At 39.2% G+C, this 25044-nt stretch overlaps 1 pseudogene across 1 annotated transcript in view; it reads right to left on the bottom strand.

Annotated features, from left to right (window-relative positions):
* The window catches only part of LOC149184401 (uncharacterized), a 101540-nt pseudogene that overhangs the window by 12796 nt on the left and 63700 nt on the right, over nucleotides 1-25044 (bottom strand). Inside the window, exon 5 of the transcript XR_016256800.1 lies at nucleotides 20733-21383. The product of XR_016256800.1 is annotated as an uncharacterized LOC149184401 (transcript). The remainder of the gene's footprint in view (nucleotides 1-20732; nucleotides 21384-25044) is intronic.

Raw genomic sequence — 25044 nt, 5'->3', positions numbered from 1 at the left:
ATCACTACTGTGAGCCATGTCTATTGTAAATCAAATGTAATGTAAAGTGGAAATCCAATGGACACACACGAATATGAAGAGTCATGTCAATTGAAAATTCATAGGAATTTGAACAGTCATGGGTGTATTCGAAAAGTCACAAGGGTCAGGCATTACCCTTGGTTATATATACCCCCTCATTTAATGAGCAAAGGACTATTCACCTTGGCTCCTTCCACGAAGCATAGAGAGTTTTCAGTTAGTTCTTTGAGGATTGAGGAGTGGTTCCAATGTCCCACTACTAGGGCTAGTGATGTATGATTTACATATGTGTTTTGGAACTTTTGCTTAATACAGAAGTTTGTTCAGGCCAACACGTTTTCATGCATGTCTTGTGGATGTTTGTAAGACTATTCTTTCGGCATTTGTAATTCATATTTGTTTCACATGTACTAAGATAATTGAACTATTTCGGTTGTTTTAGTACTTACCTTGTTGGGAATGTGTTGTATTGGTTATCACTGATGTCTCATCCTTGTGGACTACACTGCAGGATACTAGACAGACCTTCCTTGCTCACTAGTTATAACGACTGTCACATCCGTTGTGGACTACTCCGCTCGATGGTGGACAGGTCTTCCCTTGTACTTTGGTTTTAACGACTGCCACATCCGTTGTGGACTATTCCACTGAATGCTAGATAGACCTTCCTGGTTTGAGTGTGTCTCTTCTTGGGTGGTACTATTACCTCTCACTTAGAGGCTCACTTTTCTCCCCCCTTTTGCAGTAAGAGAACCTTGACACAATTACTTTACACACTCACTAGACACACTTACCTTGTTGTTTGAAGATACCGGCGTAACACTCTCATGTGCTAATAGCTAGAGCCAAGGCAGATCTCTAAGTATATGGCAACCAGGCCTTTATACCGAATGGATCTCCTATACCAAACAGTGTGAGGTCTAGTTGGGACTTCATATCGAGGAGATCCCTTTGGTTGACGGATTTCCAGCACCGTCAACAAAATGGTGTTAGAAGGAGGGTCATATGACAAGATGAGCCCGTTGCATCTGGCTTGAATCTCTTATCTAAAATGGCTCATAAACAAATCGTACTCCCGGGGTGTTTCTCCAATTTTTCCCTTGATCGAATTTCACCCCCCAATGAGCTTCTCAATCACTTGTCCCAGTTAAAAGTTTGATGGTGAGGACAAAACATCTGTAACCAAGCACATTTATGATTTTCTTCAATTTTGCGAACCTTATGAAATCAATAATGAAGATCAAGCCTTCGATAAGTATAACTTCCGAGATGTTTGTGGAAGGATCAATCTCTTAAGAATGGAGCCTAACAAATCAGTTGAGAAGTTATCTGACTGATTCCTTCACCTTTGCTGTGAAATTCCAGAAGAAGATTTGAACTGGGATTTCTTGAAACAAGAGTTTGAGCACTTGGTTCTTCTCTCTTCCTACGGTGAACCTGAAGCTCCCGATTTTTCTACTTCCCCAACTCTTGGGAATCATGAGGCACCTCAAATCGCAGAGGAGAAGCCTACTACTCCTTTATTCCTTGTCCTCCTCCTTTTTTTAATCCCAATGTGGATGCCTCTTTGCGGTGATCATGAAACTGGGAAATCTGCGAATCAAATCTCCAGTCCATTTTCTCATTCGTCTCCTGCTTCAATGGATGAAATTCAAAAATGGGTCACGATGCCTATGATGAGGACTCACTCCTCCATTCCACAAGAGGATGTCACCGTTCACAACTCTAATCTCGAGACTGATCCAGATTTTTGTTATCCTCTACCTTCTTCACATCATGACTCCTTGTACCATGACTCGCTTGATCAATCTGCTTCACCAGCTAGTTTTTCGCATTCTCTTGATTCTCAAGTTGTTGGCTCAAATTGCGATTAGGTGCAAGGCAGTCAAATTACGTAGGTAGAGGAGTAGAAAGGTGAGGACACTATCAATTTTTCCTCTCCGTTTCAAAATTGTCCGCATCAAAACAATGAGTTTCCATTCTTGAACGATTCTCAATCTTCTAATCTCGGTGGAAAATCCAGTACAATCAATTCTTTCAATCAACTCCCAACCTTGGGCGGTAGTCATCCCAATGATGATCACTCTATTTTCGTATGTCATGACAAACACCCAAGCACATCATGTGATCTTCCGGTTTCTCATGAAGATTCTAATCTAGATGTAGAATCTGCTTTGGTCAAAGAAGATGTTCATATCGAAACTTCCTCTTCACCTCACTTTCCCTTGTGTCTGGCCATTCGCAACGCATCTACATGCGGCGGTGATACTCCATGTTCTCTTGCTTCTTCATTCCATGAGATATCTCCTTGATTGCCACAACACAATGAAGTTGTCCATGATGAAATTGAAAACAATCTAATAATAGAGTATCCTTCCCATTCCCCGTCATCTCTTCTTTTGCATGAAGACAACTCTTCAAATCAACTTGCTCATGAGATATCACCAATGCATTTATCTTTGAATGTACTATCAGAAGAGCCTCTTCAACTAAGTAATCTGATTGTTGTTGAAGCTGAAAAATCTGGTGAAAACTGTGACAGAGATGGCTGCCATTTGAAGAACATTTTTGAAATTAGCAACAACAGCCACCCTCAAACATTGGATGATCTGGTTCAAGCTTCAAAATGTGATTCTACAATTCTGGAAAGTTTCGAGACCTGCCAAGGAGTCGAGGCACATCAACTTCCGTTGATAGTTATGTCAGAATCTCGCGACTCCAGTAAGCCCCCCGAACTAAATCAGATTTGGTTTCTCTCACACAATCCATCTATCTGCATGGTTGCACTCGGTGTGAATTCTCGTGTAAAAAATGTTTGGTATTTCAAGTGTGATCTCTCAAATTTTCAAAATTTCACTTATGATCGAATTCACGAATCTGTTGTAGTTCATTCGTCTTCATGCAAATCTCTCACATCAAACTCGTGTTGGGGATGTCCATCTCTCATGAAATCATGGAATTGTGAAGTTGATCATCTTAAGGACTATGTTTGCCCGCAAGAATCATACTTATCGAATTTCTCCCTTAATGGTCAGCTCCTCGGTCTTCTTGCGAATCTTGTATTGCAAATTTGTCCTCTCATCACACCAGAAATCTTCGTGTGATAATGGACACACAAGTTGTCACACGAATCAAGTTCTTCTCCCTTCACCATGCCTCAACTGGTTTCATGTCTTCACGGTGCTAGCATCCCTTTTAAACTCTTTTGATGACTATGATGCTTGCACAATTGGTCACCAGTTGCAAGAAGGTGGTCTATCATATCTGGCTCGCAAGGAACTTGGTTCGATTGTTTAGAGCATTTGCAAGATTGTTCAAATTGATTTTTCTGCGTTTATTGCAAGCTGGGAATCTAATGCTTCAATTAGCTCATCTGATCGTCATTTAGTTTATCATTTTCCCATCAACACATCCAATGACAGTTGTTTCACACTCTTTGATCTTCATCACTCAACATCTCTCTATTTAGATTTTTGTCAAGCAGGTGAGGCACTTCAGCCTTCGCTGATGGTTATGGCAGGTCCTCACTGTCTTGGCATGACTGTCGAGGATGATCAGATCTATTTTTTACAAGATTCCCATCGTGATCTCGCTTCTCAAATTGAAAATTCATCCTTTCAAAAATCATGAGGCTTTCAAGATGGCCATCATGAATTTTACGATCCAATCGTTGAATGGTTGGAACAATCTTACTTGGCAAGCTCTATTGCAGGCAGCAAGTTTCAATCCTTTCTCGCGCTTGCTAAGAAGCTCGATGCAGATGAGGACACATCCACAAGAGGCTTTCGAGGTTTGTCGAAAAGGTAAGCACGTGAATTGGGTGAAAGTAGTGGTTGTGACCCATCTTTCTGCCCACAGGCAAGACCTTCCTTTTCCTGTGCAAGTTTTTCAAATTTTTATTTCTTATGCTGCACATCACTTTTTATCTATTTTAATCATTCATATCTTTGTGGATGCAGGTCGGGAATGACTATGGTGGCTTCACTAGAAATTTCATTACACGTAACCCTGACTTTCTAGCTGTTAGGATAGGAGTAAGATTAGATGCATCTTAGTTTTCTTTCCTTGCACTCATTCCCTGTAGTTTGTCCTGGTTTTCTTATTTTGGATCTGCATCGTGTTTTCTTTAGTCATTTTGTTATCTTGTCTTGTTTCCTGGTTCTTGTCTTCTTTCTTTCTTCTTTGTTTCCTTCCTTGTTGAGTTTTCCTTTCATTTCCATTACGCGAATAAGTGTAGTGCTTGGACCTGTTTGGCTTCCAAGTGTGTATGTGGTTGAAGTTCAAAGATTCTTATGACACTTCAACATTTGGCCAGTCCTATGTCTGGATTCCTTGTAACTGGTTGTATCTTTTGGCCGATGAAGTTTTGACGGAAAATACGATCCTTCCGTAAGGAGGGTTTTGGTCAAACCATGAACCTGTGTCCAAGCTAGGAAACCTCTGCCTATACTCAGTTTTCTTCTTTGGTGTGTTCAAGCTTATCCAACTAGTAGAAATGGAGAAGGGGATAATCTAAACGAGCAAACCTGAATCAGAGGTCTTTACATGCTTCTCTGAAGGAACAACCTCTCTTGCTCTCAATAAGATGGGATCCCTCTTTCACCCCAAAAATAAATAAGTGTCTATGCACAATTCTCTTTAAAAAATAATAAAGGCGAAAGAAGAGAAAAGCTTCCTGCGCAGAGAGGTGAAGCAAGCAACTCCATCGGGGTACTGTCCAGGCTCGTTGGCAGTGGAGCAATGCTTGTGTTCTGGGTGACTCCATCGGGGTACTGTCCAGGCCTACTAGCAGCGGAGCAACACAAGAGATGAAAAACTATACTCTGAAAATATTAAGCTTGCCAGCTAAACTACCCTTCCCAATTCAAAACATTGTAATCTGGCTGAAACTTATGTTGTGTTCAACTGAGAAGGTACAAGGCGAACCATGTCTGCCCATGGGGTAAGTGTGGAAGCTGAAGCAATCTACACGATGAATCAATTCTCCCCGAAGGACCAAGGCCCTGCACTAAAAATGAACAAAGACAAAGAAGTTGGTATTCAATCAGTGTGTCGCCAAGTGTTGTAGTGGTTACAACACCCTCCAAAATTTTGGCTTGTACCCAAATTTTGGAGCCTACTGTGGATCCTATGATCATTCGTTCCTTAGTCACTTATTTATTAAATTGATGATCTCAAGATTCCCTCTTTGATCTTAAGAGTCATTCACGCTTTTATCTTTATATAGTGTGTGTCATCTTTGGGCATGGGGATTATCGCTTGTCATGCAAAGAGAAATTTGTTTTTCTCCAAGGAGAAATATTTGTGAGAATGGGTTGTCCTCACCACATAGACATGTTTCACACTCATTTCACACACTCTTGCACAAGTGTCGCCTTTATCCTCTAAAAGTCTCTCATCAGAGCTGCACTTGTCATAAGTTGTCGCAAAGGTTGTTGGATTAAGCGTAGTATGTTTTTATATGCTCTGGATGGTCTATGTTGTATCACTTATTGTTCAAGTGTGTGATCATAGTTAAGTTCTATCACTGTTCACATTAGTTCCACTGGTCCCACACTTAACCAAATTCCAAAGTTTCCCTAGCAACCCCTCATCCAGCTTTCCTAAACTGCGCACTTCACATCTGCAGCCCTCAAGATTTTCCCTTGCCTACTGGAATTGCGCAAGCGCAGAAAGCCCAACTTCCCTTGGTATCAAAATCTGCACAGTGGCTTCCTCCAGTGTCCTTCCCTCAGTCGGAAACCCATTGTCTCCAGAAATTGTGCAGTTTTGTCCCTCAGGCATCTCAGCTGCCCAGTCCACCTTGCATTCTAAAACTGCGCAAATGTGTCCTCCTAGGGCCTCATCCCGCAGCAGTCACTGCCCACTGAAACTACGTAGATGTGTCCTCCCAGATCCTCATCCCGCAGCAGTCACTGCCCGCTTAAACTTCGCAATTGTGTCTCTCAGTGGCCACGAAGAAGGTTGACATTCTAGATGACTCTTAAGGAGTTGAGGAGAAAATAAGGAGACTAAGGAACCTAGGGTATGATAGAAGATCGGGACCGCGTGAAGACTTCATCTAATGCATAACCCTTTGGAGGGTAGGTATGGAAAATAAAGCACATCTTTTTGAAATACACCTCTTAGTGTAGCATGAATAACTGCTTATCATTGCCATATCATTACCTCTTCAATGACATGCATGGTTGCAAGAACTGATAGTCATTCCATGTGTTTCCTCTAAGTGTCTTGCTCCCTTTTGCCTGTTGGATCAATTGTCGTCTTTTGCCATGTTTGGTTGTTATGTCATGTTTGCGAACCTTTCTGGTGACCTTGAAGGTTCGTCTTTTTGTATACAAGTTGTCCTAGCCATGTAAACACCTATCGCACTCATACACAAAGTTTTAAGCACTGTCGCACAAGTGTCATCCCAGTGGTCCTAAAGTCTATCTCAAGAGTCGCACTTGTCACCTTTTGTTCTAGACAATCTCACAGAGGGTAATGCTTTGTCTTGTTGTTCTGGTGGTCTATGTTGTCGTGTCGTCGAAGTATGCTAAGTGTGTGATCACAATGTCAAGTTCCTCACAAGTTCACTTGCCTCCCACACTTAGCCATTTTCTTGAAAATCCTTCTGACCGGATAACTCTCTTTCACCGGACCCCAACTGAGCTACACACTACACAGTCTCAGCCCTCAGTGATGTTGCTCTGCTACCTGGAACTGCGTAGTGCGCAGAGACTGTCTCCCGGGTAGTTGCATTGTGAAATCCCAGAGTTGAGCAACCTGCCTTCCTTCCTAGAATTGCGCAGAAGTTGCCTCAAGCCCGACTTGAACTGCGCAATTCACAAGATCAGTCATCAAGCCTCCTCCTTGCCTGTTGGAACCCCGTAATTCACAGAGACTTGAACCTGCTTTGCCTCCCAGAACTACGCAGAGGTGTCCCCCCAGTGTCCTCCCTCAGCCGGGACTCACTAATCCCAAAAACTACATAGATCTATCCTCTATGGTCCCTCTGCTGCCCAGTCCCACCTCCCCTCAGAAAACTGCACAGACCTGCCTCCCAAGGTATCACCTTGCAGTTGCCACTGATGATCTCAACTGTGCAATCCTACCTCCCAGTGGCCTCTGCGCAATTTTTCCCAGCAGTAAAGACTGTGCTCAGGAGTTCCTCAGCCAAACCTGAGTTGTGCTCTGTGCAATCTCAATGACCAGTCTCCCTCCCTATTACTTGAAACTGCGCAATGCGTATTTACTGGGCCCTCTTTCCCAACCTGTCACCTGCCCCGGGCTCAATCCATGGATAACGTCGCATCATCTTAGACTAAGGAGTTTTTGGATTTGATGTCGTCCCATCATGAATGAATTGCAGGAACAGTTACACTGTTAGATCATGGCGAAATGATGAAGAAGAAGGAGCGGACATGCAAGAAGACTAACTTACAACTGGACAAGCAAGGAAGCTTATCGAGTACAAGCAAAGGGAACACACGCATGCAATCACCTCCAAAGACCAAAGATCATTGAAGACCCCACATCATCAAGCTATGCAGAGGAGAAGAGAAAGCACATCAAAGAACACATCCATCACTTAGCTGCAACAACGGCTTGACATTGTCACCTCAGCAAGCTAGTCCATGTCAACAGTGTCATGTCAAGTGGTGTCATGAGTTGTCAAAGGCCACATCACTACTATGAGCCATGTCTATTGTAAATCGAATGTAATGTAAAGTGGAAGTCCAATGGACACACATGAATATGAAGAGTCATGTCATTTGAAAAGTCATAGGAAGTTGAATAGTCATGAGGGTAGTCGAAGAGTCACAAGGGTCAAGCATCACCCTTGGTTATATATACCCCCTCATTGTATGAGCAAAGAACTTTTCACCTTGGCTCCTCCCACGAAGCATAGAGAGATTTCAATAAGTTCTTTAAGGAGCGAGGAGTGGCTCCAATGTCCCACTACTGGGGGTAGTGATGTATGATGTACATATGTCTTGGAACTTTTGCTTAATACAAAAGCTTGTTTAGGCCAGCACGTTTTCATGCATGTCTTGTGGATGTTTGTAAGACTATTCTTTCGGCATTTGTAATTCATGTTTGTTTCACATGTACTAAGATAGTTGAACTATTTCGATTGTTTTAGTACTTACCTTTTTGGGAATGTTTTGTATTGATTATAACTGTTGTCTCATCCTTGCGGACTACTCCACAAGATACTCAACAGACCTTCCTTGATGACTGGTTATAACGACCGTCACATCCGTTGTGGACTACTCTATTGGATGTGTTATCACTCAGGTTGTTCCCCAAAAGTTGTGGAAAAGGGAATACGGCCGAAGTAACCACAGACCAATATTTTAGATGCAGGTTCTAACCAATTTGCATCCAAAGAGGGCTCTCTCTTTATAATTTAGCTTTGTTATGAAGTATATTAGACTAGTTATGAAGAACAAGGGTTTGTTTGATTTTTTGGATGGTGATTTTCAATAGAACAGGGGTGTAAATCTGAGAAGTTCAGTCCATTGAGTTGATGGAGTCTATGAGAATGAACTGCTGGATATGGTTTCTTTGACAGAGGGTGGTACTACAGAGCAAGGTAATCGACCATGGAACAATTTGTAAGCTGGAATCAAGTGGGATGGGGTCAAGGGGTGAAGGGCAATTAAGAATCCTTCATCATGTTGACAGAGGGAAAGTGGATGAATATTGCCAAGGAGCAGTTAAGAATTCCTTAGCTAATATTCAAGATGTAAGAATCAGGGGAAACAGGAGCAATTAAGAATTCCTGCTTATGCTAATTCTGAAGAAAACATAAACAATAACAGAGATTGAACACAGAGTGCAGGTAAGCAAGTTCTGGTTATTATTTTTCCCTTTTATTCAGATCATGAAACATATATGATATAGCAAACACAGAAACTTAAAACACAAGTAAGAGAGACTTATTGATCCACGAAATGATCCAGGAATTCTGTAACATAGTCCTATGCTATCAATTCCACATCCAGACAGTCCAGCGACAATGGATTCCAACAGCTTTTGTATTCAGAACTTTTTCAGAGTTACAGCACAGTCTGAGAAATGTATCACCAACCCCTAATACTTCGCTTGGGGAGGTATTTGTACAAAAATGTTTAAAAAATATCTCAAAGAGATAATATCTAGTAATAACTTCTACCTACTTTACAGGAGAAGTAAATGATCTTGGGAACAAGGAGAAATAAATGCAGAAGTAAATGCTGTTGTGCTGGCCGCTCAGTTGGTGAGATGTGTTGACTGTAAGCTCGGTGGGTCGGCCGATGGTTGTTTCCACTGATATTCTGCGCTGCTGCCTTGGCTTCCTTGGGCGTATTTAATTTTGATTTGATACACTGCAGCCCTGCGAGACTCTCACCCATTCCTTTTCTCCGCTTTATGATATCTGTTGTATTCTGGGAAAAAACAAAAGTTTGAAACCCGCCTACAAGATTTCCAACATGCTTTGCCACCACTGCTCTTCTGGTAACTGATGTCTCAGCAGCTTTCTCAAAGTCTCATCGGCGTCTATGTACCTGTAGAAGTTAGGCTGGACTGTAAAAATATGTTTCACTTCATGTTCTATATAAAATAGATTTTCCAAGTTGTTGTAAAGAGTTTGGCCAGATGGAAGGGTCTTCTCTGCTGGAGTACTTGATGATGCATTTAGTTGATCAGCAGCATGTTTATTCAACCTGAGCTGGTACTCAGTTTGTCTCAACAGGCGTTTATTGTTTCCCACCAGACTTGCCAAACCCCTTTCATGCAAAACTGCAAACCTTTCCATAAAAGAGTCTATCTCCACCTGCATATTCTAGCTCTTCCTTTCCAAATTCTGCATCAGGGTTCTCATAGTCAGAACTCTTTTGATTGTTAGAATGGTGGTTGTCCTGTCTCTGATGTCCAGTGCTGCTAGTTCTTCACTGGTCTTAGTGTTCAAAAATTGTATTAACCTATTGGCCTGTTCGGGCATATGTCCCAATAAATTTCTGGCCCTTTGAATTTCTACCTGGGCTGCTGCTATCAAGTCAATCTGCTCATATATAATTTGAATAGATCTCCAGACATTACTAATGGATTCACTGATGTTAGCCCACAAAATGCCCTTGATTTCTCCCAGAGGTTTATTTAAAGAGAGGTCATTTTCCAATGCTTTCACTTTGTTCTCTAATGCTTTCACCTCTCTTGTCTTTTCTACCACAGTCATTATGGATTTGTCATAACTTACTTCTAATTTTGCCAATTTTTCTTTGGCCTCTTTTAGTTCTGATACTTGGAGTTTTAAATCCTCCATAGCTTGTATTAACTCCTATGTGGTCATGGTAGTGTTGTTGCCTACTGCTGTTGTTGTTGCTGAAGTACTGGGTGTTGTTGATGTTGGGCCAGTGGAAGGCGCTGCTGTTGTAACTGTGGGAGGAGCAGTTGTAACTACTGGAGTTACTTCAGATGGCTGGGAGGTTGACACTCCCTGCTTTTCTTGTAACGCTTTCTCCAATTCCTGCTCTGTCTCACTTAGTCTTTGATTCATTTTCATTAGCAAGTACATCATGCCCTCCTCTGCTTTTTCCTGCACAACCTCTGTAGTTTGTGGATGCATGGTAATGGGCAGCTTCAACTGTTTCCTGAGGGCAGCAATGTCCTCCTCCTTCTTCTTCATCAATGATTTTATTCCCTTGACATCCTTGGGATCATGTCCCAGCTCAATGATAATTTCTTCCAAGGACTTTATCTTGTTGTCCTTGGCTAAAGAAGATGCCTTTTCCAAATCTAGTGGGGCAGATGTGTTGTTCAATGAGTTCTGCAATTTGTGAGCTAACATTGCCTTATCTGCCAATGTAGAGTAGACCATCTCTCCAGTTTGCTTATGCAACTCAATTTGGTCCATAGGATGAATGTCTTTGGCAAGGACCTCTAGATTTGTTCTTATGTAGTCAGCTGCTGACTATGGCTGCTGCACTTTAGGCCTAAAGTGGCTTAAGATCATTTTTCCTTCTTTAATGTCATATGCAGACATTAACCTTTGTTGTTTGGTGGGGGTCATCTTGAGAAACTGATCATAAAGTTGCAGTCTTATTGGCTCATTCTGGGCCTTGATGTCCGTGAATGTTCTTTTGATATCAGAACCTTGCTTGCTTTGTGGCCTTGTGGAGGAAACTTCCACACTATGTTGTTTCTCCAATTCCTGCCTATGAGAGCTGGTGGATGTTTCTACCACTGGGGATGTCTGTGGGCTGGTTGCCCTCTCGCCTCTTGGACTTTCTATGATTTCCTCAATAATTTCCTCTTCAGGTAGAGGATTTATTCTTTGCCTTTTTGCCCTTGGTTGCTCTGTTGGTCCACTTACAGGTGTGGTCTCTTCTCTGTCCCTTTTCTTTCCCTTTTCCTCATTTAGAGGAGTCTGTAATGCTGGTATCTCTGGTGCTTTGGTCTGGACAGGAGGAATTTGCCCTTGGCCCTGTTCCTTTGATGATGCTGGCTAATCTGTCATTATGTGTTGTTCTATATCTAGCACTTCTTTGCCCTTTGATGTCCTTGCAACTGGTGTAGTGCTCTCTTGGGCAGGTTGCTATGAAGTTCCAGCAGATGATGTACCCACTCCGGTTTGCTGAGGCAATTTGAAAGACACCTATCCAAAAGAGTCCAGGTCAAGAGTCTTTTCAAGATTTTTCATAGCTTGTTCCATTTTTTCTTCCTCAGTAAGCTCTTCTATCAATGTGCCCTCTACCCACTCATCTTGATTGGAAAATTGCTCTATTTCAGGGATCCTACAATGTTTGTAAGCTGATAGCTTGTTTTTTACTTTTCTTTCAGTGATAAAGCCATTTGGGTCATAGGGTACCCACCAAAAACTCCTCTTTAATTTGAGTTGTTCACCCAATATCTTGTCAGCATCTTGCCATGCTTCCTTTTTGTTAATGATGAAAGGGCCTAACTGGTTTCTTAATTTCAGCTGAGCTTTTTTCTTGGCACCATAAAAGTGAGTCAAATCTGAGTTGATAAATTGCCTGAAATATTCTAGAGCAAACAATCTCATAGGCACATATTTTGGCAGTTTGTAAGGGCACAGCTCACAGCCATATATTCTGATCTCAGTGTGATTCTGGTAGAAGTACTAGTCACCTATTTTGTAGCTTTTGGAGAGCTGTAAAATTTTCTGCATATCACCAGAGAGTCCGGGAGGAGGAATTCTTATCAGTAGAGAGGAGACCGGATGTATAAACAAATCAATGAATTCACAGTAAGTGTAAGGAGAGTTATGGACTTCATGGAAGACTGAGGTCCAAAAGATCACAAACCTCCTTTCTCCTTTAGAATCCAATTTTCTGATGGGCAACTAAAAATTTTCTGTTTGATAATACAAGAACAGATGATATATATATATATGATGTGTACTTGAAGACTCCTTCTCTGTCTAGATTCATGAATTGGTCATGGATCTTGTTGGCAATGAAAGTAGCAAAGTCATATTTGACCGCAGGAGGATGTCCTGGAATAAACATGGATAACAAAGCTAAAATGGTCTCATCAACATATTCACTTGTCTTGAATCCCAGGACATACGATATCATATCAATAATGAATCTTCCAGCTTCATTGAACCAGACATGGTGAAAGGGAGGTGGCTCTTTGGGCTGGAAATCTGGTCTCATAAACAACTTGGCAATCCGGCCTATTTCTGCAGTGGATAGTTTAGAGCCTTGCTCCAGCAAATATCCCATGGAAAGAGGAGCCAGAGGCTGAGTAGGTTTGAAGTGCAACATCTCATTTATGGACTCAGGAGTTATATGAAAAAGGACAGTTCCAGTTGGAGTCATAACTGCTCTTTTAATAGGTTCATAATTGGCACAGCACATGCGGATTACATCTGGGAATACATTTACTGAGGGGAGGTAGTATCTGGGCAGATTGGATTCCCATATCCCATAGAGATCAGTTTTGCTTAGGTGACTATTCCTAATTTCACAGAATGCTTGGAGGTGGTTTTTGTCACCAGTTAAGTCTTGTATTTGGAAGTCCCTATCAGCCAAGGGCAACCATTCTAGGTCCTTATGAGGAGCATTAAGGGGAGCAATGTTCAGGGCCACTGGAGCTTCCATTGCTCAATTTTCTGTGATTTTCAAATTGAATTTGGGTTTTTGCAGCAAAAGAGGGAAAAACAACAGTTCTGAGGCTTTTCTCCGGGAATTTCAGACCACAGTGGATTTGAACTTAGCTTGCTGGGTGAATTTACAGAAAAACGAAGTCTGCAGGTTTTTTTTTTTTTTTTGGAAAAATGGGCAAAAATAGTGGTTCTGGTGTGCTTATTTGAAGGCAACACGGTGAATTGAACTGAAATTTGGGTCCTTTGGTCAATTTTCAGAGAAGACTGAAATTCACATGGTTCGAAAACGGAATTAAGGTAAATACCTGTGTTTTTGGACGCGCCCGGGAGTAATTTGCAGGTTTGGACGACGAATTTGCAGAGTGGGATGCCGGATTAGGCTGGCCGGGGTGGCGGACTAGAGCTCTGGTAGCAGCTTTGACGAAATTCACATGCACCGGTCTCGCGAAAAACGACACTTTTCACGGGTTTTTAACAAAAATTGGTTTGGTGGGATTTTGGAGCCTTTTTTTAGATGACGTCAACATGATGTGATGGCTTATCGCGTAGCAGGGTGACGTGGTGCTGACGTCAGCGGGGAGCCAGTGGGGAGGCAGCGGGGGCGGTAAGCGGTTTTGGCCCCGCACCGCTTTTGGGCGAAGGTGGTATCGGGTCGGGGGGCAGCGAGCAATGCAGGAGGCCGCCACCTGTCCCAAGGTACGGCGGGAAAACCACCATCCCCTGGGCGCTAAACATTGGCGTGAAAGGGCGTCGCGATATCGCTGTGGGCCGTCCAATCTGCGGGCCATGATCGAACGGCTGGCGGTCAACAGGATATGGCGGAGGGCTACGGCGCGGGGTCCATCCATTATTTTAATGTTTTTCAATGATTTCGGGTTTATTCGTTGGTAAGGTTTGCGGGTTTGATTATTTGTTAAACCAGAGTTTAAACAAATCCCATGGTCGCGCGCGCAAAGGGTTATTACATGGTTCCAAATGAACCACTAATTCCCAAAAATACAATGATATGGTTGATATTACAACCGGGGCGGGATATTAAATTTCTTGGGGTTTTTTATATATTTTATATAATACGGGCATGGGGGAAATATAAGGGTTTATATAATAAAGTTAAAGGTTAATATGGGAGATATGTTTTTGAACCAAAAGCGCTAAGTTTAAAGAGTGAAAAACTTAGGTTTAGGGAAATGAAAAGGAGAATTTTTTTTTACACAAGAAATGTGGCTTCCTTTGCCTAAGTAAAAACAGAGTTTCACTTAGTCTTTTTCATGAAATGGAGTGTTTTAGGAGCACTGAGGAGATCTCAATGTCCTTGGAGGGGAGGTTAGTAAGTGTTTTTTGGAAAAATGTGGAGGGAAGTTAGTCATGCTTCATCTGTTTTGTAGCCAAACCATTGCCATTGTGCTTATGATATCCATGAGAGATGAATTATCTTTGAAAGACAAAATTACTCATAAACCTGCTTCTGCAACATCAAAACTGCCTACCCAGCCTACTGTATCTAACATTTTTTCTTCCTTTTCCTTGGGTGCATTTAAACTAGCAAACCCTTACTCTCTACTTTTCTTTTAACTGCAATCCTATCTAAGTCTTCCCTTATTTCCTCCCGGGGCTCAGATTTAACTGTTGAGCACCTTTGCTTCTCTACCTAACTACTTATCTGCCAAGCTTGAACTGTTTGGACAGATTTTATTCTCTACCTCTAAAACAGGAAATTTAAACATGGACTGGCCAAGATTAAGCTGTTTGGCCATCCATTAAGTGTGGTAAGAGCCAATTGATTTCACACAATGAACTTCTTTGCAAAAATAGAATAGTAGTGGCATTTTGGACTAGCACACTTTCCTGGTCTTCTTCATTTGGGGTTCATTTTCTTTCTTTTTGACCAATTCATTCTTTTTGCCCTTTGATCTTTCTTTTAGGGCATACCCTCTTTTTATTTTTTAATTTTTTGGTTTTTCTAAAATATGGAACCTTTGCAGCATGGAAAGGATGAACATATTTGGCATGCTACCAGTCAATCATGAAATATGACACCTATTGGTATAGGGGCATAACAGGATGGTGGATGGATCTTCCCTTGTACTTTGGTTTTAATGAACGTCGCATCCGTTGTAGACTATTCCACCGAATGTTGGACAGGCCTTCCTGGTTCACGTGTGTCTCTTCTTGGGTGGTACTATTACCTCTCACTTAGAGACTCACTTTTCTTCCCCCTTTTGCAGTAAGAGAACCTTGACACAGTTATGTTATGCACTCACCAGGCACACTTACCTTGTTATTTGAAGATACCATCTTAACACTCTCATGTGCTGACAGTTAGAGCCAAGGCAGATCTCTAAGTATATGGCAACCGGGCTTTATACCAGATGGGACTCCTACACCAAATAGTGTGAGGTCTAGTTGGGACTTCATATCTTGGATATCCCCTTGGTTGACAAATTTCCAGCACCATCAACACTTACATACTTGGGCTTTCACCTTAAGCCAAATAATTACAGGATTACTGGTTGGCAGTGGCTGCTGGACAAAATTCAGAAAAAAGCTCTTCTGTTGGTCCCATCGTTGGCTGTCCCTTGGAGGCAGATATATTCTGGCACAAGCAGTTCTCCAGCAGGTCATGGTGTATTGGGCACACCTATATATTCTGCCTACACTAGTCGTGAACAAAATCAAAAGTTACATGGCTCAATTCATATGGGTGGGTCTGGATTTGAGACATAAATACCACCTCATTAAGTGGGAGAAGATTATTGTCCCTAAAATGTTCGGAGGATGAGGATTACTAGACATTATGATTTTTGGATGGGCTCTCATTATCAAAACAATTTGGCCCGCACTTTTCTAGGAGGGCATCTAGCAAGACATAATTTAATCCAAATATCTACGAAACAAAAAAGTCGATGACTAGATTAGAGAAGGACTCATTGGAATCAAAGCTGGATCTTATATATGGACTAGTTTCTACAAGGTGAAAATTTGGTTTCTCAGACAAATTACATGGTCATTTGGTAAAGGGAACCACATAGTGAATTGATAATACACTGGGTGTTGAGGATGATAATCCTCTCTTTGAGGATACATTGGTCAGATTACGCTCTAGAGGGTATTTCTTTCTGGAACAGGTAATCCTTGGATGACGTGGTAATTTTCCTATATGGAGAGAGGCTGATGACATGGGTATGGTCGATCATTATGCAAAGGAATGGAACTCATTCATTCAGCAACTAAGTAGGGCGAGCCTTTGCAGGACAGAGGAGGGAGATCACATTACTTGGGCAGGGAAATTATGCAACAACTCAGTGGTAGTAGCGGATTCCTACAGGTACATCATGAACTCTCTTTTCTCTCTTACTTAGCCTGTCTGGTTCTATAAGATATGGAAACTAAATGTTCCCATCAAAGATCATTCTTTACACATGGTTGGTTTGGCACAACAAAACTCTGTCTTGGGAGAATCTGTGGAAAAGAGGTATACAAGGGCCAAGTAGATGCTCGCTTTGCACGCCTTCGTTGCAGACAAATGCACATCTTTTTCTGGAATTTCCTATTGCATTACAGGTCTAGAATTGTATACTACTCCAACACAACATACCTTTCAGATGCTTCCAATCCATTGATCAATGCCTTATTTGGTGGACTGAATGCGGGGGTAAACTCCAAGCCACTCCTCTTTTCATCTTCTGGGAAATCTGGCGGGCCAAAAATAGTTTTATATTTGAAAACCACATGATTGATGTTCACAGGATCATTTTCAATGTCGGAAAGTGTATGGACACTATGAAAATCAACACATAGAGGGATAAGGATCTATCGATCTGCCACATCCCACCTGACATTCTTTTTCTTGCAGGTTATTTTGATGGCGCGACTCAAATAGGTGTTTGCGGTTGTGGTGTATGGCTCAGAATTGATCACGGGTCACACTATAAAATATCTTGGTATGCAGGTGCAGGTACAGAATGCAGGTAGAGATTCTGGCACTTTGGGGAGTGCTTTGGTTCTCCAAAAATGTAATGTCCCAAGTGGAACAATTTGGGGTTTTCTTGAAATTCTAACACAACCCAATTTCGCCATAAAATTTTCATTCAATTTACAAAAGATTGCCATGTAAAAATAAACAAATAGAGCACTGCAATCCAATAACACAATGAATAGGAAATCTCTCAGTTTTTATTATAATATATAAACTAGGGATACATGCACATACAACCCAAAATAGCTGAGATGAAAGCTGGCCTCCAAGATAATCTGTTGCACTACTATGTTGGCCCTTTAAACTGATTTGAACTGCACTGCTAAGCTCTCCTGCAAATTCTGGATGAATTCACCAAGGGAAGGTGGGTACTCGCCCAACCTCACTGAATCACCCGAAGGTTTCTATCTTGGGGCTACTGCTAAAGTAGAGAACTGGGTTCTCAAACCTCTCCACAAGAAGAAAACACAAATCCAAGATGTCTCCAAATGACCTCCTCTTTATCTTTTATATATCGGATGGATAGATCTCCAAGCCTCTAGAAGCATCTTATTTTATTATTATTCTAGAAGCTCATCCATTAACATTATGTTAAGTGACCTTTTAATTTATTTTATTTCACTTAAGTCACTTTTGGCCCATTTCCTCCAATTAATTATTTTTCCTTAATTAAACAACTAATTAAAGTCATTTTTAATTAAGGAAATTAGTAAATTGTCCACCATACTCTCTTCGACCACTAGAAGTCACTTCTCAGTGTCCCATCTTGTAGATCTTCTCGTTCCGGTTCCAACGAGCTATTGCACTAACATGTTCCATCAATTAATCTCCCTGGAATGCCACCTCGAGCATAATTAATTAAGTTAGGGTCCATAATAATGTTAATTAAAGTTGTCAGAATGCGACGGAACGAAAGACAAACTGTGCAGATGATGAAATATACCAAAGGAATGCCATCAAATCCCTTAAAAACTCCTCAAAACTCAATTGAAACGCCTAATGACATAAACCTACTCCACTGACCTAACCATCCCCTGCCCTAGAAATCCACCTTGGTTGTACTATGTAGGAAAATAAAAATGGGGACATTACAAGAAATTTGTCCATTGACTTCATTCACATGTATGGAGACTCCAAGACACTCATTGATGGGATTACAACCAATGCAATATTCTCTCCTCCAAACCTATGTGGTTGGATTTCCCACATCAACTGCCTCAAATAGTCCTTTCAACACATCACTTTTTAACATATTTCCTTTGTCTAAAAAGGGCCTCACAGATGGTACTGGCTACAATTTCGTATATATGGAAGAAAATACCATTAGAGACGAGGGCTCTATTTTACTCCCTTAACATTGGACCCTTAGTTATTTAGTCTTTTTTGTAGTCTTATAGTTGAACTTTACTTGTTGTTTTATGTTTAGATATAATCCTTGGAACACATCTGGAACATGCAGTCATAGTTTATATATTTCTGTTTTTTACTTGGTATGATATGGGGATAATTGCACTATGTAAATTTTGAGATCAATACGGAAAATGCACTGGTACATTATATAAACCAATGTTTTTTCATCTAAAAAAAAGTGACAATTTCGCTAGGACTGTTATTTTATCATGGGAATCTGGAGATTTTTCAAAAGTCTGACTGTCTGAATCATTTTTTAATGGTGGAAATGGATCCAACACCCTCAAGAACCGCCAAAACACCTAAAATTCTATAACTCTACAAATGAACCACTAGAGCATCTAAACTTCTATAACTCTACAAATGTACCCTGGATTTCCAAAAAATATAGTGAAATGTCAAAATTGTACCAAAAAAACCATTTTTTCCGAGCAAAATAATTACCTATTTAAATTATGTTATAAAATTCCTCACCTACTTAAATTACACTTTAAAATTCTAGTAATGTTAGATCTAAGACTTTTGTGATCCATAATTTAGAAAACAGTGTTCTTTACAATGCGATTAATCTGAAAAACTGTTTTCTAAATTCTAATAATATTTAAATTTTAAAATTATTAATTTAAATTATTATTTAATAATCAAAATTTTATTTATTATTAAATTATTTTACAAACAATCAACCCAAATATATATTATATATAAATTAAATAATATTAATAATATAAATTGAATGGTTAATAATTATTCATCAAATAATAGCACAGTACATGGTTTTGAATATTAAGATAATATATTTCTATTTTGAACTGTTGTATTTTTCATGGATACTTTTCACAGTCTTTGTTGGGCTATTACCTCCCTGCGTGGATATAGGTATCTAGCTTTGATGCTTCTTCGAAAGATGATATCTATTGATAAAAATATCGGAATATGCATATGCATCTACAAAATGTAATTTATGTTTCATAATGAAATTACGAATTTTTCCATGGGAAAAAAACTATTCATCAAATAAGATAAATTTTTGATGTGAACGTTTCTCAATAATAAAAGCTAATTTTTGATGTGAACGTTTCTCAATAATAAAAGCGCTTCAACCCCGATTTAGACCAGCAGAACCCCACTCCTCCCTTCACCCTAGCGTCTATCAATGGAATCTGCGGGCCTTCATCCGGATTTTCCAGCTATTTGAGGGTTGTTTCAAGACGAGAGTCCGACGGAAATTGAATGTCGGCAGACGGATTCACGCAGATATGAGGGATTTGTTGAATAAATTTAGAATTTGTAACAATATATATGAGTTTTGAAATAGATATGAGTTGAGTAGCAAACACCCTGATAAGTTTTGTAAGGGAAAAATGAAGAAATTCTTATTTTACCGAACAACCCAATATATTTTCAAATTATTAAATTTAGATTATTTATCTAATTTTTTGATATGAAGATTATTTGAAATTTATTTTAAAATATATTAATGTTATTGGTACAAAAAAATGTTTAAAAAGGCTACAATTTTGTTTGGATAGTAATTTTTTTAATCTGAATTAGATGTTTTTTATTTTGTAAAATTTTGATTTATAAGTATTTTAAAACTAATTATGAAGATAGAAATAGATTCAACACCCTTAAACATTTTAAGGCATTTAAAATTCTTTAACTTGATAACTACAACAGATTTCCATAAATTTAAATTTTTAAGACATCTAAAATTCTATAACTTGACAACTACAACCGATTTCCAAAAATTTCAACGAGATTTTCCAAAAAATGAGAAAATCTACATTTCTAGTGAGAAATTGTCACCTACTTAAACTACCCTACATAAAAATACCTAAACTAAATTAAATAAATGTTAATAAATAAATAAGAAGCATAAAACCTGTATTTTGAAATAGATTTTTATAAATAAGATGAAAAAAGACCAATCCAGGATTTTGATTTTAACTGAAAAAAAAATGTTAATAAATAAATAAGAAGCATAAAACCTGTATTTTGAAATAGATTTTTATAAATACTAAATATAAAGATGAAAAAAGACCAATCCAGTATTTTGTTTTTAACTGAAAAAATTGTGCTCAGAGCAGATGTATATAGTTTTACTCGATATTGGACTACAAAACCTGTAAAAACCACATTTCTCTACCTAGCCACAGGACTAGTATACTGTATTTTTGATATCATTTAGTGAACACAGTATTCATTGATGGCTAGAATAACCCTTACCTGGTATTGCTCTTCAGACTTTGAAAGTTGCTGAAGCCTTTTCATTTTATTTCGATATTCAATGAGCTTGCAAAATTGTTGATACACTTCAATCTTTTCAGCGCCCTCGGGAATCTCATCAATGGCTTCTCTAAAAGTCTCAGCTGGAAGGAACCTCCATCCATCCGCTGTTCGATTTTGCATCTCTTCCAAAAGATGAAGAAAGGGCCATAAATCCTTGGGCTTCGGCTCCATCATGGCTCCGACATGGGATTGAATCTGCGTGAGAAATGCCGACCCCAGAAATGCTCCGTATATTTTATTGGTTTCAAACCTTTCCACGCTACATCTTATGCCATCCTGGGTTACAAGTTTGGCCAATTTGATGACAATCTGAGACGACAGAGAACGGTTGTCTGCTATCTGTCTCAGTATATCAAGCCCCTCAGGCGAACTGAGGAAAGAAATGAGATGGGTTGTAGAAATCGTTAGCTGATTGTCCAGCCATCTCTCGATTTCTGATAAAGATGATCGAAATCCAAACCTGGAGAAACGATGTTCATCTGAAGTTCCAGAATTGCTCCCGAATGACATTTCGCTCCCGGCAGTGCTGCTGCTGCTCTCTGATCGGGAATCGCAGAGGAATTCCCAATTGGAGAGATTGGGGGATTCCTGTTACTGTGGACTCTGTGCTGATGAGAAAATAAGTTTCCACTGGAATACACTTTCCATATTTTGACAGAGCAGAAACCTGGCGTCTGTCTGATCCCTCAAATCAATTGACAAAGTGGAATAAGGTGATCACAAAGAGAAACATCGCGGTTCCTTCGATTCAATTGACAAAGTTGTAATAAAGGAAGTAACGAGTACAGTAAACAGTTCTAAGGGCAGCGTGCCCGTTTACAGCAGCAAGTGGGAAAGAACTCCGATCACTTCATGGCTCGGCGCGGAATTTCTACCCAACTATCAATAAAATAATAATTAATATAATACTTTTTCTTTTTCCGTTATAGAGTTGTTTTCTAATTTTTCATGTTTTTTTCCTTGAATTCACGGAAATAATTTTTAAATTTTTAATTAGATTATGATTTTTGACGTTCAAAAAAGATTCGTAAAATATTCCAAATTATACAAAATCCACGGCTAAAATATACACATTTTTACCCAATTTCAAATAAATTTAATTAAAAATTATTAAAAAATAAATTTACATTTTAATTATTTATTAAACCATCACCCCTCTCAACCTGCTTTAAAAAATATATATATATATATATCTTAACCATTACCCCTTTCAACATGTCACAATAAGCCGTAGTAATAATAATAATAATACTTGATTAAATGTAACCCTGAACAACATAATAGAGACACCTCAACATATAGAAATAATGTAAAACCAAAACCACTCAAACCATCACAGAAATACAAACATATAGAAATAATGTAAAACCAAAACCACTCAAACCATCATAGAAATACCGTTTAACTTTACGGTAACACGAGGATTGCGGCTTTGTTGCATTTAAAAAATCATTGGCATGGTCTATGGAACATAATGCCATACAGTCGAGGACAATGATACCAATATGACAATATTATTCAAACAAAACTATATAATAGAATTCCAATATGATTTCATCTTTCATATTTATGCGCATGGGACGATGGAAATGTTAGTGAAATATGTGCAATATTCTATCTTTATGCATTGTTTATACGCACGGACATGTTACAACATTAATATTTGCAATATATACATTTGTATGGCAGATTATAATGTTTATTTTTATTATTTAATAGTGTGGTAGGTAAATTAGATATTAAACCAATTAAAGATGAAATGAAAAAATTGATAGAATTAGACCATGAGCGTAACAAAAAGGCCTTGAACTTTATAATCTTCAGTTTGGAAAAGGAAGTAGACGAGAATATTTTAGCCATAGCCCAAACAGAATTACATAATAGATTACAAATTGAAACGTGTCTTACAGAAGCAACAAGGTTGGGGAAATTAACTGAGAATAAAGGAAGGTTGATCCGAATAAAGGTGAGCTCTACTGACCATAAGTATGACATACTTAGTAAAACCTCAAGTCTAAAAGGAATGAGAATATTTATAAATGAAGATCTCATTCCAAAAAATCAAACAGAATTAAGAAAGGAGGTTCAAAAGGTAAAAAAAGCTAGGAAGAAAGGAAAATGGGCAATAATCAGAAATAGAAAAGTCGTTATTCGAGATAGAAACCAAAAAGATGGTAATAAATAACAATTCAACATGCTCCAGATTCTTTCTTGGAACTGTTGGGGCTTTCCATGGAACAAAGGCCCCAAGCTAAGTTGGATCTCAAATGATGATGATATTATTTTGCTTGTTGAAACTTGGAAGCACGAAGAATCTAAGGTCCCTAACATAGATGGCTTTGTACTATGGTCTACCTGGAACAAGTGATCCTCCCATAGAGGCATTGGGGGTATAGCTTGTTACATTAAGAAGAACATCTCCTCCCATGCTAGGATTTATAAAAACGACCCTTACAACCAATATAGTTGGATAAAGATTACTGACATTAATGATAAAAAGACCTACATAGCAATATGTTATTTTTCCCCCATTAATTCTAACTTTTATAAGAAAAAGAATCTAGATAAAAATAGTCCTTACAATGGTTTAGAGAATAATATTTATAGCCTAAGGAATGAAGGTAATATCCTTTTAATGGGTAACTTTGATGCTCAAACTTCAAGCAACCAAGCTATTCTTCTAAGCAATTATTCCAACCCTAATCCTCTTTGGTTAGACGAGGACCTTACTCTAGCTAGCCGGTACAAAAGGAGCTCTGAAGACCTCAGGGAGAATTTGTTTGGGTTGTAACTAGTCAAGCTATGTAGTGCTCAAGATCTCATAATCTGCAACGGTCTAAAGAAGTGGCCCAATTCTAGCCAGATGACCTGCATCCATGGGCTTGGTAGCAGCGTGGTAGACTATGTTATTTCCGATCTCCCTCTATACAACGAAATAAGAAATTTTGACATCTTAAACGACCACGAGCCTGACTCTAATCATAGGCCTTTACTTATAACTCTCAATTTTGTCATGCATAGAGATCCCATAGAAGATAATCCTTATAGCCAAAAGAACTTAATCTTTGATAGAAATAAAAATGATCTCTTTTTAAATGAATTAAAAACTAATTTGCTTCCTTTATCTAGTATAGGCAACATAGAAGACCTCTATCATAATTTTACTACAACCCTCTCATATTCTATTAACAAGTTCTCAATTAAAGTTTCAAGTAATAAAAGAAATAGCAAAACCAACCCATGGTATGATAAAGATTGTATAAAAACATACAAAGCCCTAACTAAAAGGAAAAAAAGGCAGTATATTCGTAAAAGACAAGAGAATCTCTTACACCTCTCTAAGATAGCTCCTAAGAAATTCTGGAGGCAGATTCTAACTAGGAAAACTAAAGATAATAATAAAATTGCTTTACACAACTGGAATTCCCATCTTAAAAAGCTTTATGAATCTCCAAATGTCATGGATAAATTTGAAATCCTGCTCACAACGAAAGAAGTTTTCTCATTAGAAGACATTTATTTTGGGGTTAAACGCTTGGCAAATGGGAAAGCTAAGGACATTGAAGGTTACCAGGCGGAAATATTAAAAATTGGAGGTTTTGTCCTCATCCCCCACATCCAGAAGCTTTTCAATCAAGCGGTCAAGCAAGGCTTCCCTAAACCATGGACCTAGAGCCTCATTAGCCCTATTTTTAAAAGTGGGGATACAAATAACCCCTCTAATTATCAGACAATTATGATCAACCCTCTCTTAGCCAAGTTATATGGTATTATTTTGGAAAATAAGTTGAGTTGCTTGAGGATACAAATTGCTTGAACATGAAGGTAAGTGGGCTAAAGGCCAAGCGGGTTTTAGAAGGCAAAACTCAACAACGGACCACCTCGTTGCGCTTAGGATCATTGTGGAGGAATGCCGCAATGATAAATCCAATCTCTTTTGTTGCTTTGTGGACTTTAGAAAGGCTTTCGATATGGTTCCTAGAAACAACCTATGGAATAGATTAGAAGAGCTAAAGGTTCCTTTCGAGTTGAAAGTTGCCGCTATAAGGTTATACAAGAATGTAATCGCCAAGTTAAAGAGAAATGAGAGGTGGTCGAAAGATATTAAGTGTAATATCGGAGTTAAACAAGGTTGCCCCCTCTCCCCTACCCTATTTGGCATTTACATCGACAAGCTAGAAGGTTGTTTAGAGGAAGCAGGTTGTGCTGGCACGATCTTAGCTAGGATAGTCATCATCCTTCTTCTCTA

The sequence above is a fragment of the Pinus tabuliformis genome, chromosome 3_2 (assembly GCF_031772625.1).
Source record: "Pinus tabuliformis cultivar Carrire ecotype Pingquan chromosome 3_2, CPIR1, whole genome shotgun sequence".
NCBI classification, from domain to species: Eukaryota; Viridiplantae; Streptophyta; class Pinopsida; order Pinales; family Pinaceae; genus Pinus; species Pinus tabuliformis.
The sequence above is the reverse complement of the archived record's forward strand: the minus strand, read 5'-3'. Positions and strand labels throughout refer to the sequence as shown.